The sequence below is a fragment of the Chrysemys picta genome, chromosome 2, assembly GCF_011386835.1.
Source record: "Chrysemys picta bellii isolate R12L10 chromosome 2, ASM1138683v2, whole genome shotgun sequence".
Taxonomy (NCBI): domain Eukaryota; kingdom Metazoa; phylum Chordata; order Testudines; family Emydidae; genus Chrysemys; species Chrysemys picta.
This window is the reverse complement of record NC_088792.1, coordinates 222,116,874-222,133,036: the sequence shown is the minus strand read 5'-3', so window position 1 is coordinate 222,133,036 and position 16,163 is coordinate 222,116,874. Positions and strand designations below refer to the sequence as shown.

At 39.7% G+C, this 16,163-nt stretch overlaps 1 protein-coding gene across 13 annotated transcripts in view; it reads left to right on the top strand.

Annotated features, from left to right (window-relative positions):
• RB1CC1 (RB1 inducible coiled-coil 1) overlaps positions 1–16,163 on the top strand; it is a 195,718-nt gene that overhangs the window by 12,221 nt on the left and 167,334 nt on the right. The window lies entirely within an intron of this gene.

Below are 16,163 nucleotides of genomic sequence, written 5' to 3'. Positions count from 1 at the left end.
AAAACAACATTAGACTTCCTCATAGCACCCTGCTATAAACCCCTTGCTGAAATGTAGGATAAAGTCATTGCTTATTGCCAGTAAAGGCCCTAATCCTGTGAACACTTATGTACACACTGAACTTTACTAATGTCAATAGTGTACTCATGTTAGTAAAGTTAAGCACATGCTTAAGTAATTGCAGTATCAGGACAGACTGAACAGATTACTCTTTACACCAGCAATCTGCTCTTCTTTAATGTAATACTGTTGTTTGTATATTGGATTTTCATAGCCATACTGATGTCTGACCTGAAAGCACCTTCTCTCCCTGCACTGGGCAGTTATCAAATCAAGTGCATTATAGATTTCACCTTGCATATTAATTTAAACATTTTGATTTTTAAATACGTTTTGCTTAACAGTTGACAACTTTTGAGACTTTTTAATGGGAGATTTGAATGAACTATGCTGAGATGTGAACTTCACTGAAATGAATGCAGTTACAACACAGATAATTGATCTATGTTAAGACTTAAAAATCTGCTTGCCAGTGGCAGGTTAGGAAGTTTTCTTTGAGGAGTGAGGGTGCCTAATTATGCTATTTATGCGGAATGTAAGCATTAATTTAAAAAACTGTTTACAATCCTTGCTGCTAACCTTCCAAATATGAATCAGTTATAAACTGATTTAGTGTGACTTTCGTCAGTCTGTAGACAAACTGTGTCAACATGTTTCCTGCTTTTCATGTGCCTGCTTGGGAGAAGTAGAGCAGAATCCGGCCGTGGAGCTCTTAATAAAGGAGGAGGAGGATCTGTAGTAAGTAGCTGAGAAGAGCAGAGTAACAGAGACACTTCCCTACCACTACACATAGATGCACACGCAGCGGCCAGGAAACTTTAAGAGAAGGAAGGGGGCAATAAGGAGGCTGGAGAAGGGATAAAAATCTACTTCTTCCTTTCATTAGCTAAAAGTGGATGGGGCAGCATAATATTTATCTGACAGCTGTCAGCCAGAAGCTGATATGAAAGATTAGCACCCTGGTGGAAATCCCACCTCCCTCTTCTTTCCCACCAGCACAGGCGTAGCAGATAGGCTGGGCTTCTCACCAGGTTATTACCCTAGATCTTGCTGGTTCAGCCCACCTGAACGTACCAGGTAACAAACCCTGACGATCAATTAAGAATATTTAATAAATATAGCTCCTTTCTCCCCATCTCACGGTGCATACTGTGTCTTTCTATGTACATCTTCTAGATTATAAGCTTTCCAGGGCAGGGATTGCTCTTGACAAACATATTGTCTGCTCTTAAACAATAACAATGCATAGAAGAGTTAGAGCATAAATCTTATTTCAGTTTTCAGCACTGTTCTGGAGGGGCTGCCTCTAGAGAGGAGGCTGTTCTCCATATCCATTCAGTGTTTAGCTTGTCTGCTGCAATTGCCATTAAATAGGTAAATTGAGATGTGGACACTTAAAAGTTAAATGAGTGGGTAGTGTTTGCTCATGTAAGTCTCCAAACAGCCATCATATACTCTTGGTTCCTACCAAATGGTGTTCAGACCTGTGATCTAGAAGTAAAACTGTATTAATAAAACTCAGCTGTTCAAATGAATTTGAAAATGGACAAGTTGAACTCAGTCTTCTTGGAAATGTGTATGTTTTTGTTATACCATTTTGGTTTTCACCTTAGATGATGGGGTGAGGCATTTTTCATTTGAAAACTTTCTTTGGTACATGTTAGACATTTTTTACACTGGTAGTGTATGAATAAATTGGAATTGAAAACAGATTGTATTTTCACTAGAAAACAGTATGGGATAGAAATGGAGATTCTTTCCAAAGTTTTTAGATATTGTTCTTATTTGATTAATTGGATAGTTGAGATGTCTTCCATTATCTTGGAAAAATCAAAGTAAAAATATTTTTCCCACTGTGAAGCTAAGTTTTGATAAAATATCAGATGCTTTGAGCACTTTGTGCAAGTCCCCACTGTTGGTGAAGGCTTGTCACGTATTTAAGTTAGTGGTAATTACATATGCTAAAAAAGAACATGCACTAATGAAACAGGAAGGAAATGAGACATTTAAAAGGAGGACAACGCATAGTTTTTCATCCAGTCACCATATTTGGCATAAATGGAAGGTAGCTACATTTATACTTAGTGTTCTAAGTGCTATCTGTAGATTTCAAAACATTTTACTATCCTAATATCAGGGATGTTGAAGGAAGTTGTGGCACAAGGGAGTTAAGTGATTGTCCAAGAGAACATAGGAAGCCAGTGGTGAAGCCAGGATTAGGATGCCTTATCTACTACATTTTGAAGTACATTACACATGTAGTTAAGTGCAGTATCACACCATGAGCATATTATACTAGGCTTATTCTATGATCTCCACTGACTACCTGTTGAATTCTGTGTGGAATATGGTTCAATACCAGCAACTTTATAAAGTCTTAAATGCCTGAGACCTACTTACTGAACTGGACCTCTTTGGTATTTAAAAGAAAAAGAAAATAAAGGGTGTGTTCTTGGAAAACATTTTCTGAGGACTTATTGGATATATTTTATGTTTTAGTGGTATACCTGGCCACACATTGGAGTAAACAAGATTGTACAGGCTTGGAAGATTTCACATTTGGGGGAAAAAGCACAGAGGTTTAAAACTGTTTCTCACTTTTGAGTTGTAATTGCTGCAGGTTATTGTTAAATATGTATGGAAAGGGAATGATTTCATATAATGTGAATTGTTACCTCTTTTCCTTGTAATAAGGGAAACCAGTGGAGAGATGAAATACAGACAGTGTTTGCCTCATTAGAAATCCTCACATTTGTAATTATTAAATGTGCAGGAGATAGACTAGATGATCATGATGGTCCCATCTGCCCCCTTAAAGTCTATGAGAGTGGGAATTTTGTGGAAGTATTGAGTCTGCTTGAAATAGGGGTTCCATGGTGGGTGAATAGTGATATTATCAGGATGTTTCTTCAGAAAAGCTGCAAAGTGCTTATTTGGATGGTGATCTGTTGCATGAACTCTTGGCCACTAGTGGAAGGAATGTAAGGAACAATGGTGCCATAAACTGGAGATTGGATTCTGTTTCCAGAGCTTGGGTTTGTTCATGGATGGCAAGGGGAGATGAGGCAATATGAAAACTTAAGGTATGTATTAGAATTGAAAATTGCATTCCCATTTCCTTTGGTTTTTGTTCGTAAATTTAACTCTGTAAAGAAGGTGTCAGTGGAGAAGAATCCTGGCCTTTGTTTCTTGTGATTTAATGTGTGGTTGGTAGTCAGTAAGATAAGTTATTTGAGAAAGGATGAGGCCTCACAGAATATGCATCTGTGTAATGTTTCAGGACTTGTTTCAGTGCATTTGATGCCTGCTGGGTGAGAATGTGGTATACCCAAGATAAGTGGATCCAATTCTAAGTGTATCCATCTTGTATGTAAGAGTTCTGAGATGGAGTTAAAATGAGACTGGTTTTAGTATATCCGTTTCTCCGTGGTATTGTGGAGTCTCCATAAAGTGCTGGTGCAGTGATAGTACTCAGTGACATTTACGTCAGCATAGGTTACCATCTCTAATTTGAAGTTGAGAACAGTTCTTTGTCAGGGCAGGTCCTACTCTGATGATCTGCCCCTAAGTCTAATGTGACCTAAGCATATTTAGAGGACTATGAGGGACAATACTGTCTCCCTGACAAACCATGTTGTTATTGGTTTGGAATACTGTACTCAACCATTGATGAAGTGATTCCTAGGTACCATCCTCCCTGGGTTCAGCTTCACAGGTCATCCTCATTTACAGCAAGTCTGCTTTTGACAAATGAAGCAGATTGGAAGATAGATCACTAGGGGCAGAAGTCTTGAGCTGAAACCAATTGTGAGAGGGAGGGTTTCTTTTGTTTTAAGTCTTAATAGCTTGGGTTTGGGGGAGGCAAAAAGAAGGTATAAAGGCCTTGATCTGAGGGTTAGGTTTTTTTGGGTGGTAAGCAGCTTGTAAACTGGGGCTCAATCCAGATAGAATTTAAGTGATGCTGGATTGGTTGGGAGAGCAACTAGGAAATAACATGAGGATTGTATCTTTCCCCTTTGAATGAAGCTGTATATCTGCCTTTTGTTCAAGTTTGCTGTGTAGGATTCTGGTAGGATTTCCTGGTTCTATTAGGTGATCAGTGGAATCCCATTAAATTCTTAATTTTGTATATATTTTTTAAATTTTGTTTTTATCACAGGAGACCTGGGGGTGGGGTACTACCACTATGTGGTCGGGTAGTAAACCCTGGGGGTGGTTGGCAAAGCAAACACACCACAGCAACAGCTCCAGTCCTGTGGGGCTTGGACTGGCACCCTACTCCAGGCATTGCAACCTGGCACATGGTGCCACAGTGCCGCTCATTCAGATTTGGCCTGTCCACTCCTCCCATCATGACAGAGGGGCAGACAGGCCAAATTTGACTGAGCAGCAGTGCAACACCATACATCAGGCCACAACATCTGGAGTGGTGACAAGAGTTGCCACTGTGGTATAAGTTTTTTGTTTTATCTTGTTTTTATTTTGTTTTAATATTAAGATGTTCATGCTTTTCCTTAATGTGGAGCTCTAATGATCAGATTACCTGTCTTCCTTTTATGTATGTCCAGGAAGTTGCCTTTCTTTTGGATGCACTTAGTGCAGCTTTCATCCACACCTTTGTCATTTGAAGGTTAGGTCACTACAATGTATTCTATAGAAGACTTTATCTGAAATATATTGGGAAACTTAAATAGCTGCAAAATGCAATAGCCTCATTGTTCGTGGAGTTTCCTGCCATAGGCATGGGGTCTGGCTTTGTGATCTTCACTGACTCTGGATTCTGTGTAGAATGCAAGGTTTCTGGTATTGACCTATAAAGCCCTCAATGGTCTCAGACCTACTTACATACAGGGGGAGGTGGTCTGGTCTTAGATAATATTTCTACAGTTGTGATAAGCAGAGATGCATGAGCTGGTATAAAAAATAAATAAAGAAAACAAGGTGGGGAGGGAAGGAGGTTGTTTGGAGAGTGTTTTCTGAGGGCCCTTTGACTTTGGAACTAGTTTTTTACTCTTGTGAGGGTGGGTGTACTTGTCCAGTGAGGGGTGAGTTCACTCCATGATTAAGTCTGTTGGACTGTTCTTGGCCTCAGGGCTCTAAGGCCTAGCGGCCAGAGTCAATAGAGTCGCCCTGGATCTCAGGGCTGTCAGGCCTAGCGGCCAGTGGGCTGTCACCTAGGATGACCTGGGCCCTCCCTACTCCACTGGGTCTCAGCCCAGGGCCCTAGCAGTGGCAGAGCGTTCCACCACTGAGCTAGCAGGGCTACAACCTAAATACGCTGGCTTCCCACAGGACTTCCCACTATAACTAGTCCTCCTCGGGCCACTTCTTACCATGTGTCTGGGAGTCATTGTTGAGACATCATTGGGGTCTCCGGGCTTCTCAGTGGGTGCAGTTCCCAGTGCTCCCGGTCCCTCTCGGGTGTCCGCATGCACTTGGGTGTCTGTCTGGGTTTCGGCACCTCTGGCTTCCGCAATCAGGGGTTCCAGCTGTTCCCAGGCTGGAGACAGCAAGGATCATCCTTCCTCCTCAGCAGTCAGCCTAGACTGAGCTGGACTGCTCTCTCTTATAGAAATACTTCACCGTGAGCATGCCCAGTAGAGATGTGGGGGCATGGCTTGCTCAGCCCATAGCGAGGACTTAATCCTTCCCTGTCCAGTACCGGGTGAGTTCACCCCATCACATGAAATAATGCAAATGTGGTGATTTTTATGGTTCTGGAAAGCCATATCTCCTCCTTAGTTTACTGAAGGACACAGGGAGAAGTTATTACAAGGGCTGGTGATGGGAAAAGAGTATTGTTTCAGTCTTTAAACTGCTTCTGCCTTTTTTTTGTTTTTGCTGGTGTGGTCAGATGAAACTTGCACTATTATGAGGAAGGAATTTTTGTCGTGTTTTTAAAGTATCTAAAGCAGGGGTCGGCAACGTTCGGCACGTGGCTCGCCAGGGTAAGCACCCTAGCAGGCCGGGCCAGTTTATTTACCTGCTGACGCGGCAGGTTCGGCCGATCGCGGCCCCCATTCGCTGCGGTTCGCCGTCCTGGGCCAATGGGGGTGGCGGGAAGCGGCGCGGGCCGAGGGATGTGCTGGCTGTAGCTTCCCACCGCCCGCATTGGCCCGGGACGGCGGGAAGCCGCGGCCAGCACATCCCTCGGCCCGCTCCGCTTCCCGCCGCCCCCACTGGCCCGGGAACGCGAACCGCGGCGAATGGGGGCCGCGATCGGCCGAACCTGCCGCGTCAGCAGGTAAATAAACTGGCCCGGCCTGCTAGGGTGCTTACCCTGGCGAGCCGCGTGCCGAACATTGCTGACCCTTGATCTAAAGTGTCCCTGTGTCCTTAGTATGAAGCAATAAGTACTGTCTTTTATTTTATACAAATTGAAATAAATACACCTCTACCCCGATATAACCCGACCCGATATAACGTGAATTCTGATATAACGCGGTAAAGCAGTGCTCCGGAGGGGCGGGGCTGCGCACTCCGGTGGATCAAAGCAAGTTGGATATAACACGGTTTCACCTATAATACAGTAATTTTTTTTTTTTTTTTTTTTTGGCTCCCGAGGACAGCGTTATATCGAGGTAAAGGTGTCCATCAAATCAAACTGAAGAAATATGTTTTCAGTAGCAATCATCAAAGTTTGAAGAAGCAAATGAAATGAACATTTGATTTCCCAGTCCTTGACTAAAGTAAAGGCTTTTATAGTACAGCTAAAATACAAACTTAGCTCAGAATTGACAATAGTGTATTCCCATAGTTTATCTCCACAAGGATTTGAGGCATTTATTCTAGAGTTCAGCATATGAAATTGTACCTCAGTTCTACCGTTATTTTCATAAAACTAACACTTTATATGCTTACATAATGGTTTGTTCATGTAATCCAGCACTTGTGTAAAGTTTCATTTTGTTTTTCATAGATTATGTGTGCACCCTATAGGAGTTTTCATCCACATGGGATGATTTACTCTTGATATTGATTGAGAAGCGTGTGTCACCTGTCTGCCAGTGGCCCTAAATATAGGAGGTGGTTCAAGATGAAGTTTCTCCATATTATTCTTTGTGAACATAGTGTTACTTCTTTCTCAACTCTTGATGTATCTGTTAAATTAACTGGATGCAAACTTGTTGATTTTAGTGTAAGTAAGTGACAACCAGAAAAGTAGCTCCTTTGTATACTTCGGGTAAGCTTCAATCTCTCGTGTGGGGCGGAGTGGGGAAGGAGGTGACAGGAAATGTGGCATACAAATATTAGTATCACCTTCACTCTTCTCCCACAATGAACCTGATTTTTAAGCAACCTTTTAACTTCCTTCCTGTCTTATTTGGAAGCAAAGCAGCTCTCGCAGAAATGATATGGCTGTGTGAAACCGAGTAGAATTTTTTTGTCATCTTTGTCAATTTACTCTACAGCCAAAACACTTCTGCTCAACTATGAAACTGTGTGGTTTCTGCTACTGTCTCTGTTCTGTTATAGTGTGCAGTCCGATGAGATATATTGATCATGCCATGGATAAATATTTGAGGTGTGGGAACACTATATACCATCTTAAATTGCCATCCCTATTTATTTTGATGAAAGAAAAGTATTTAGACAGTTCTCCTTTTCTGTCATGGCAACTATTTGGGATTAATGGAATAATTCATCTTGATGTTGTAGTGTACATTTTAAAAATAGATTTTCAGTTAATTAAACCTTGTATAGGTCTTTAAACACATTATATTTGTATATGTTTTTTTTGTATTGCTAGCTGGTATCAGTCCTGAGATACTGTAGAAACGGGTGGTAGGTACCTACATAAAAACATTTATACAATAGAATTAAATGCCTCACTTTTAGATGGGGGACACTACGGTCAGGTTTACACTATAGAGTTAGTCTCACTGATGTCAGTCCTCCACTATACCAACCTAATGATTCCACATCCATAAGAGGTGTAGCGCATAGGTCAATGAAGTCAGGGTGACACAGAGTCTGTGTAAACACTGCATTACTTGCATTGCCTGTCAGCATTGCGCAGAGCTCACAGCTGTGAGCCCCACTGCTGGGCGCTGACAGCTCGGGCTGTCAGCCACCCACTTAAATCGGTGCAAGCGCTCCTGGTGGGGACGCACACCACTGGCAGAAGGAGAGTAGTGTGAACATGAAAAACTACAGTAATTCATTGCAGTGGCTGTCGGTTGTCCTAACATAGGTTGACTTAATTGTGTGGTGTAGACAAAGCCTAAAAGGCATAATTCCTTGTTATGCTTAATGCTTTACAAAAAAGACAGGGGCAGGTGAACATATTATTCCAAAAAATATTGATGCATTTAGTGAATTGGAGTACAGATTGCTATTGTGTGCAGAAGTCACAATTTCAGTTTTGTTTTACTTAATCTGTATGTCTCCCTTATTTTGTTGTGTTCATTTTTATAATGTCACAATCTAATTTGCAAACTTCTTACATTTGTTATGCTTAATTGTCAGTCTAATCACTGTTCTGCTCATAAACTCAGATTTGTTCGGTTATTGTAATAGTTGGATTGGGTACTTCAGATGTAATACATTCTGATTGAAGGGGATTTGTTAATTTAGGGAAGTAAATGGTAATTTTGGTCAAAACAGGGACACTGTCAGCTAAAAAGTCTCATTCCAGTCTGAATTTTTTACTTAGTGATGTTCAGTTAACACCAAGGTATACTCTTAAATGGAAGCTGTCAATTTTTTTTGTCATATTGTTTATTTTTTACTGAATTTGTACTGTCATAGACCAGGACCCCATTGTGTTAAGTGCTTTACAAACACAGAACAAAAATGGTTTACTTTCTGCATTTGACATCACTTTTTATTACCACTTTCACTGTTTCCCTTGTATAGTTAGTTGCTTCTGATTTTGTGGGTCTTTCACACAGCAACTGTGGAGGAAAATAACATTTTCTAAAAAGGGACAATAAGACTATGAAACCAAACCAAAATATTCCTTGTGAAGAATCAGGGACAAGTGTAGTATCTGCAGCTGAAATTGACTAGGTTTTTAGTTGACAGTGTCCCTGTAATGGATGTCAGTAGCTCCTTAGCTATTTTTAAGCTACCTGAAACTAGATGTATCTTAAAATAAAATAAAAACACTTGCAAACTTGTGTGTGTTTTGAGGTCCAGTGAGGTTGAAGAATACTAAATTCCTTGCTTGAATTTTTAGGAGTCTCCATAGATTGATGCTATCATGCAAGCCAATATGTGTAATTGACTCTAGTGTGATAAACTTGAGGTATTTGGTATGGAATAATGTACTTCTGTAAAGAGCTATGGGTGATGCTTAGCTTGATGTATATACTAAGGGTTCATGAGTGTCCATGGGATTTATACATACTGATGGTATTTTTAAATCTTGTTCCTTTACTTTCTCTGCCATCTGCAGTGCTTCCATTCTTGGGTAATCAAGTGAAATTTATTAAATATCATTCTTTGAAGTTTTCTAGTGCTTCGGGGCAAGTCTTTTAGTAAATTGTGCCTGATTGTCAGAATGCAGAAATGTAGCAGAGGGAGAAAACAGTCTTAAAAGTAACACTCTAAGCGACCGTGAATTCAAACCACATTTTAAGCAGCCCTTAATTATCAGGGGATCTTAGACTGGGAATTAGACAGACACTGGAGATTTTAAAGAAAATTAACATAAAGACTCAGTGCTATGGAGTTAACCATCTGTGCCATGGTTATTCTCTAGAATTTAAATGGTGCCATCTTTTTTTCCCTTCTAGGAATTTTCACCCACTTTCCCAGCTAACTTCAAGTGTCAAAGTCAAGATGTACTTGAACTCCCCTTTTTTTTTTTTTTTTTTTTTTTGACATGTTGCTTGCAGAACCATTTGCAAACTTTTTGACCAGATTCTACAAGTTGTAATTCTTTTCCAGAGAGTTTGTTTCCACATGCAGTACCTTTCCGTCGTGGATAATGAGTCAATTATTTGAACTAAGCCATCTGAAGGAACACATACTTGAATATACCACGCTTTACAACAAGTTAGGAACCTCAGTTTGTCTTTGGAGAGAGAAAAGGGTATATTCTGGCAATGCTTCTGAGGTGATTTAAAAAAAAAAGTGTGGTTAAAAAACCAAAATGCTCCATCAGCCAGCTGTGAATCAAAGATCATACCCACACAGGAGAGGAAACTGCTTATTTGTATGATTAAAAAGGGTAAAGTAATTGAAGGGAAAGAACATAATTATATTAGAGCAGGGAGTGTTTCTCAGTGATTAAAACACATCAGAAATCCAACCTGGGTTTACTTCCTGACTAATGTGGTGTCACCTTTTAGTAACCATTTACTTCTGTGCCTGTTTCCTCAGTTAAGAAGTTTATTAGACAAAAGATGTGTATTAGAATTATTTCAGTGTCTAATTCTAAAAGACTAGCATCCACAAGCTCGTGAACGGGATTGGATCACATTCTTTTACCAAAGATGGATAATCTGTCTGATTTTTAGTTTTGTCATCATATTTCTATGAAACTATGAATATTAAAAATACTGTCCAAGATAAGCATATGAAATGTTAACTAGAGTGGAGGAGCATAAAACTCCAGGGATCACTTCAAAGAGTAGCTATATAGTCAAAAATAGAATGGCTACAGAAAGAAGATACAAGTAGGATATTTAAACTCTAGAACAGTCAAGTAATACATCATCTTCATTATGGCAAATCCCAAAGGACATGGCCTCCTTGCAAATTCAGTGATTGATCGCTGACAAGGTGCTTAATGGTAGTCTGGTTGTATATTTGGTTTATATCCATCAATGGCAATCTTGATGCCCCCATGATAGCCAGCCACATATCAACATTCCTTGGTATGCAGGTTTGGGATTCATTGGTCTTCCATTCGAATGATATGTTCATCCCAAGAAAGCTGCTGAAACTGAATCAATGCTGAAGGAGGTGATTCCTGTATTCGACTTCAAATATCCTAATAGCTGATCTTGTCCTGCAACTTGATATGAAGCAGTTGATGAAGACAGTAAGACTCAAAAACATCAGTCCAGTATTCTTCAGCTTTCCTCAGTGCCCACATTTCACTTTCATGCAATGGAGTTGGTATACCTGTTGATTTATAGTGCCTCAGCTTTGTAGCAAACTTGATGTAATGACATTACCACAAAGGCTGGTGAAGGGCCCAAAATGTGGCAGCTGCTGCTGCTATATGCATGTTCAGATCTTTTGAGCATCCTCAAGCTCCAATGTCCATGACACTGCTCAAATACTTGACAGGTGCCATGTGCTTGATGTCCTGTCCAGACGGACTAATACTGTGCTGGTTGTGATATGGAGCTGGAGACTGCTTCATGGTAATGACATGACACTTTGTTTTATCTGGCTTAATAACCAGTCTAAGGCATGATGCTTTTGCTCAACCAGAACGGCCATAACCTGCAATAATATACTGAACTGAGCCAACAAGATAATGTCATTGGGGTATCAAGATATCGAAACAGAATGATCAGTTGAATGTTACTGACAGCTGCCTCAAGTTTATCAACTAATCAGTGCTGATGTTGAACAGTGATGTTAACAGAAAACAGCTTTTACACACCCCTGTGGAGTCCGGGCAAATAATAAACAATAATACACATGATACTTCAAATAATACTGCATACCCCTAGACAAAAACAGTATTCAGTCAAGTGAAAAATCATCAGACAGATACAAAAGAATTGAAAGAAACTGAAGAGAAGGTTGTCCTAGACTTCAGTGAAATCAGTTTTAGCACTATGATAAACTCTAAAATTTGTCACATCTGTTCAATATTTATTTTTTAAATAAGTGACACTTTAATTTCTCTGACACCAGTACTTTAAGAGAAATGGCAAATTGGAATTTAGCCATTTGGGGAGAGGGTGCATGCATTCAGCAGGTGGGGAGGGAAACTTATTTTGAAAAGGAGGGAAATAACTGGCTGAAGTACCTAAAGGCCCCATCAATTTTATAACAAAAGGGAAAGAAAAAATTAAACTTTCTTCTATGAAAGAAAACTACTTACAGATAAGCCAGGTTGCCAGCAGGTTAAACAGACAGCAGAAAAATTCTTATAGTACCGGAAGCACAGAGAGAGGATTGTCTTGGAACATTAAACAAACCTGATCCCCTTACTTTTGTGGACTAAAGTCTGAATGGTGTACCCTGTGCCATTAAGGTGGCTTTTGTTAAGTAACACACAATGTGGTATTTTATAAAACCGCATATACCTTCATATATTTAGGCTTGGAAGATTTTTGTCGGTAAATGTTGATTTCAAGTTCTGCACACTCTGATGAAAAATATTTCCATTTATGGTAATCAATGTGTATGGCTAGGCAAATTAAGAAAAATGGTGCTTTAGAACTTATTAGAGTTTAAGGATTTATACATCTCATATTTTGACATGGGATGCTGACCACTTGTGTTTTAATGGTTATAAAGCATTAATGTTTTGAATCTCAACATCTACTGTCATTAAATAATTGACACTCCCCCATCATTGACACTCCCTCAACAGTCAAAATTTGAAAAAAACTTAAAAATAAACATTGATATTCATCAGATTTATAATCTGATCCTTTTGATTGGCAGCAAAGAGTAATTGGTAATTATCAGAGTGGACATCTGCATTTGAAGACCATAGTTGGAAGATAACACACAGAAAAGTGAAGTTATGAAACTAATAAAGGTGGAAGAAGAGCTGTTGATTGACGTTTCTGGAGAGATGCTGAGTCTGGCGAAAGAATTTGTGTACTTGGGCGGTACACTTAGTGCCATTGCAGAGAGATCTGGGAATTGAAAAGAAGAACCAAGTGTGCATCAGCAGCTGTAAAAAAGGTGTCAGGAGTACTGTGGAACCAGCAATTAAAGTAACATATTGAAAGGAGAAGCTTATATTGAAGGGGTGGCCAAATTAGTGGCTAAATTCCGAGCCACATAAGATAATCTTCAGAAGTTCGAGAGCCGGAATACACTACTGAGGGGAGCTGGGGCTTGGGGCTTCAGCCCCACTCCTGCGGAAGCCCCATGCCTCGGCAGGTGCGCCTCGTAGGGCTGAAGCCCCGAGACCCTCCTCCCCACTGGACAGAAGCTCCTACCCAACCATCCCACTGCAAAGCAGAGGTCCCAAGCTCTCCCCACCCCAGTCTGATATTTGGAGAACGGGCTTGCGAGCCGAACTTTAATGGTAAAAGAGCCACATGTGGTTTGTGAGCCAGAGTTTGGTCACCACTATTATATTACGTTTTTGTCCCTGCCTGCTCTGTGGTTTGTAAACAGTGGGTCTTATGGAGATGGAAGAAAAGATGCAGGTCGTAAAACTGAGGAGAATGGTAGTCAAGTGGAAGGTAGACAGATTGCATGGAAGAAATTAAAAGGAAGGTGAACTTGGGGTTCTAGGTGATTGACAGGCTGAAGAGCACATGTTTGAGGTGGGCTGGATGTGTAATAAGAGTGGGAGAAGAATGACCAGCAAAGAAAGCATGGGAGGAAGAGGGTAGTAAGAGAAGATGTGAAAGACCAAGCGTACAAAGATTCCATGAAGAGAAGATTGAAGAGAAAAGGAATTATCCACAAAAACTCCAAGATCTCTTTCTTGAGTTGTAAAAGCTAATTTAGATCCTATAATTTTGTATGTACAGTTGGAATTATGTTTTCCAATGTGCATTACATTGTATTTATCAGTATTGAATTTCATTTGCCATTTTGTTGCCCAGTCACCCAGTTTAGTGAGATCCCTTTAATCTTCACAGTGTGCGTTGACCTTAACTATCTTGAGTAATTTTGTACCACCTGAACACTTTGCACTGCACTGTTTAATCCCCTTTTCCAGATCATTTATGAATATGTTGACCAGCACTGGATCTAGTTCAGATCCATGGGGGATACCACCACTTTTTACCTATCTCTGTTCTGAAAACTGACCATTTATTCCTACCCTTGCTAGAGGATGTTGTGAAGGCCAGACTGTAACAGGGTTAAAAAAAGAACTAGATAAGTTCAAGGAGTATAGGTTCATCAATGGCTATTAAACAGGATGGGCAGGGATGCTGTCCCTAGCCTCTGTTTGCCAGAAGCTGGGAATGAGCAACAGGGGATGGATCACTTGATGATTACCTGTTCTGTTCATTCCCTTTGGGGACACCTGGCATTGACCACTGTTGGAAGATATGATACTGGGCTAGATGGACCTTTGATCTGACCCAGTATGGCTGTTCTTATGTATCGTTTGTTTCCTATCTCTTAACCAGTTACTGATCCATCTCTCTTATCCCATGATTGCTTGATTTGCTTAAGAGCCTTTGATGAGAGGCCTTGTCAAAGTTTTTCTAAAAGTCCAAGTATGCTATATCCACGGGATCACCCTTGTCCACATGTTTGTTTACCCTTTCAAAGAATTCTAGTAGATTTGTAAAATGAAATCATGCGTCGCCAAAGCCGTGTAGACTCTTTCCCCTACAAATCATGTTCATATATGTGTCTGCTAATTCTGTTCTTTACAACAGTTTCAACCAATTTGCCTGATACTGACGTTAGGCTTACCAGCCTATAATTGCTAGGATGGCCTCTGGAACCTTTTTTAAAAATTGGTGTCACGTTAGCTATCTTCCAGTCATCTGCTACAGAAGTTTGATTTAAGCAGTAGGTTACATACCACAGTTAGTAGTTCTGCAGTTTCATATTTAAGTTCCTTCAGAACTCTTGGGTGAGTACCGTCTGGTCCTGGGGACTTGTTACTACTTAATTTATGTATTTTGTTTCAAAAGCTGTTCTATTGACTCCTCAGTCTAGGACAGTTCCTCAGATTTGTCACCTAAAAAGAATAGCTCACGTATGGGAATCTCCCTCACATCCTCTGCACTGAAGACCAAGGCCAAGAATTCATTTAACTTCTCCACAATGGCAGTGTCTTCCTTAAGTGCTCCTTTATCACCTTGGTCCTCCACTGGCCCCACTGATTGTTTGGCAGTCTTCCTGCTTCTGATATACTTAACAAAATTTTGCTGTTAATTTTTGAGGTTTTGGCTTGTTCCTCTTCAAATTCTTTTTTGGTTTGCCTAATTATACTTTTACACATGTTTTGCCCCAGTTTATGCTTCTATTTTCCTCATTAGGATTTGACTTCCAAATTTTAAAGATGCTTCTAACCACTTCTTTTTACTTAGTTTAGCCATGGTGGCACTTTTTTGGGCCTCTTACTATGTTTTTCATTTGAGGTGTACATTTAATTTGAACCTCTATCATGGTGTTTCTAAAAAGTTTCCATGCAGTTTGCAGGCATTTCACTGTTGTGACTGTTTTGTTTAATTTCTGTTTAATTAGCTTCCTCATTTTTGTGTAGTGCCCCTTTTTGAAGTTCATTGCTACTGTGTTGGGCTTCCTTGGTGTCGTCTCCCCACCCCCATAAGGCTATTCAATTAAATTATAGTATGGTTACTATTACCAACCTGTTCAGCTATATTCCACTTCTTGCACCAGATCCTGTGCTCCTTTTAAAACTTAGCAGCAAACATGTACTGCTTAATTTTTTAATAAATGAATTAAAAAGATTGCAATAGATTACAGTAAATTTAGACAATAACATAGATTGTCATAATTTAATATTTTAAAATAGCTTTATTTTAAAAACCCTGTATTTAACTTAAATAAAAAACAAATTAATCTGTTTTTAATCAATTTTTATCCACCCTGAAGTGGATAAGTACAAAAGCAGAGTTAAAGTTTCTATGGCAACATCTAACTTTAAATTTAATGACACTTGTAAATTAAAATCTCAGCCTTAAAGGAGCTCTGACAACTTGAGTTTTTAGCTTAAATATATTTTTAAAAAGCTCCTAAAGACCTTAAAACTAATAATAATCCACTGTAAATAGTTGTATTTAAACACGCTTACTCCCTACAGAGTTTGAAATTCAAATTTTGGTGGACTAGGAGCCTTTAGCTTAGATAACAGAGTCAACAAAGCATAAAGGGACGCAGTGCATTTCTGAATTTTCACTTTTAGTAAACTAAGGTCTTAGCAACATAAAATTGTTAACTTTACATTTAATTGTCATGTTTATAATGTCATTTAAACTGATTATACTCATTGGTCTTTACCATTATTACATGGG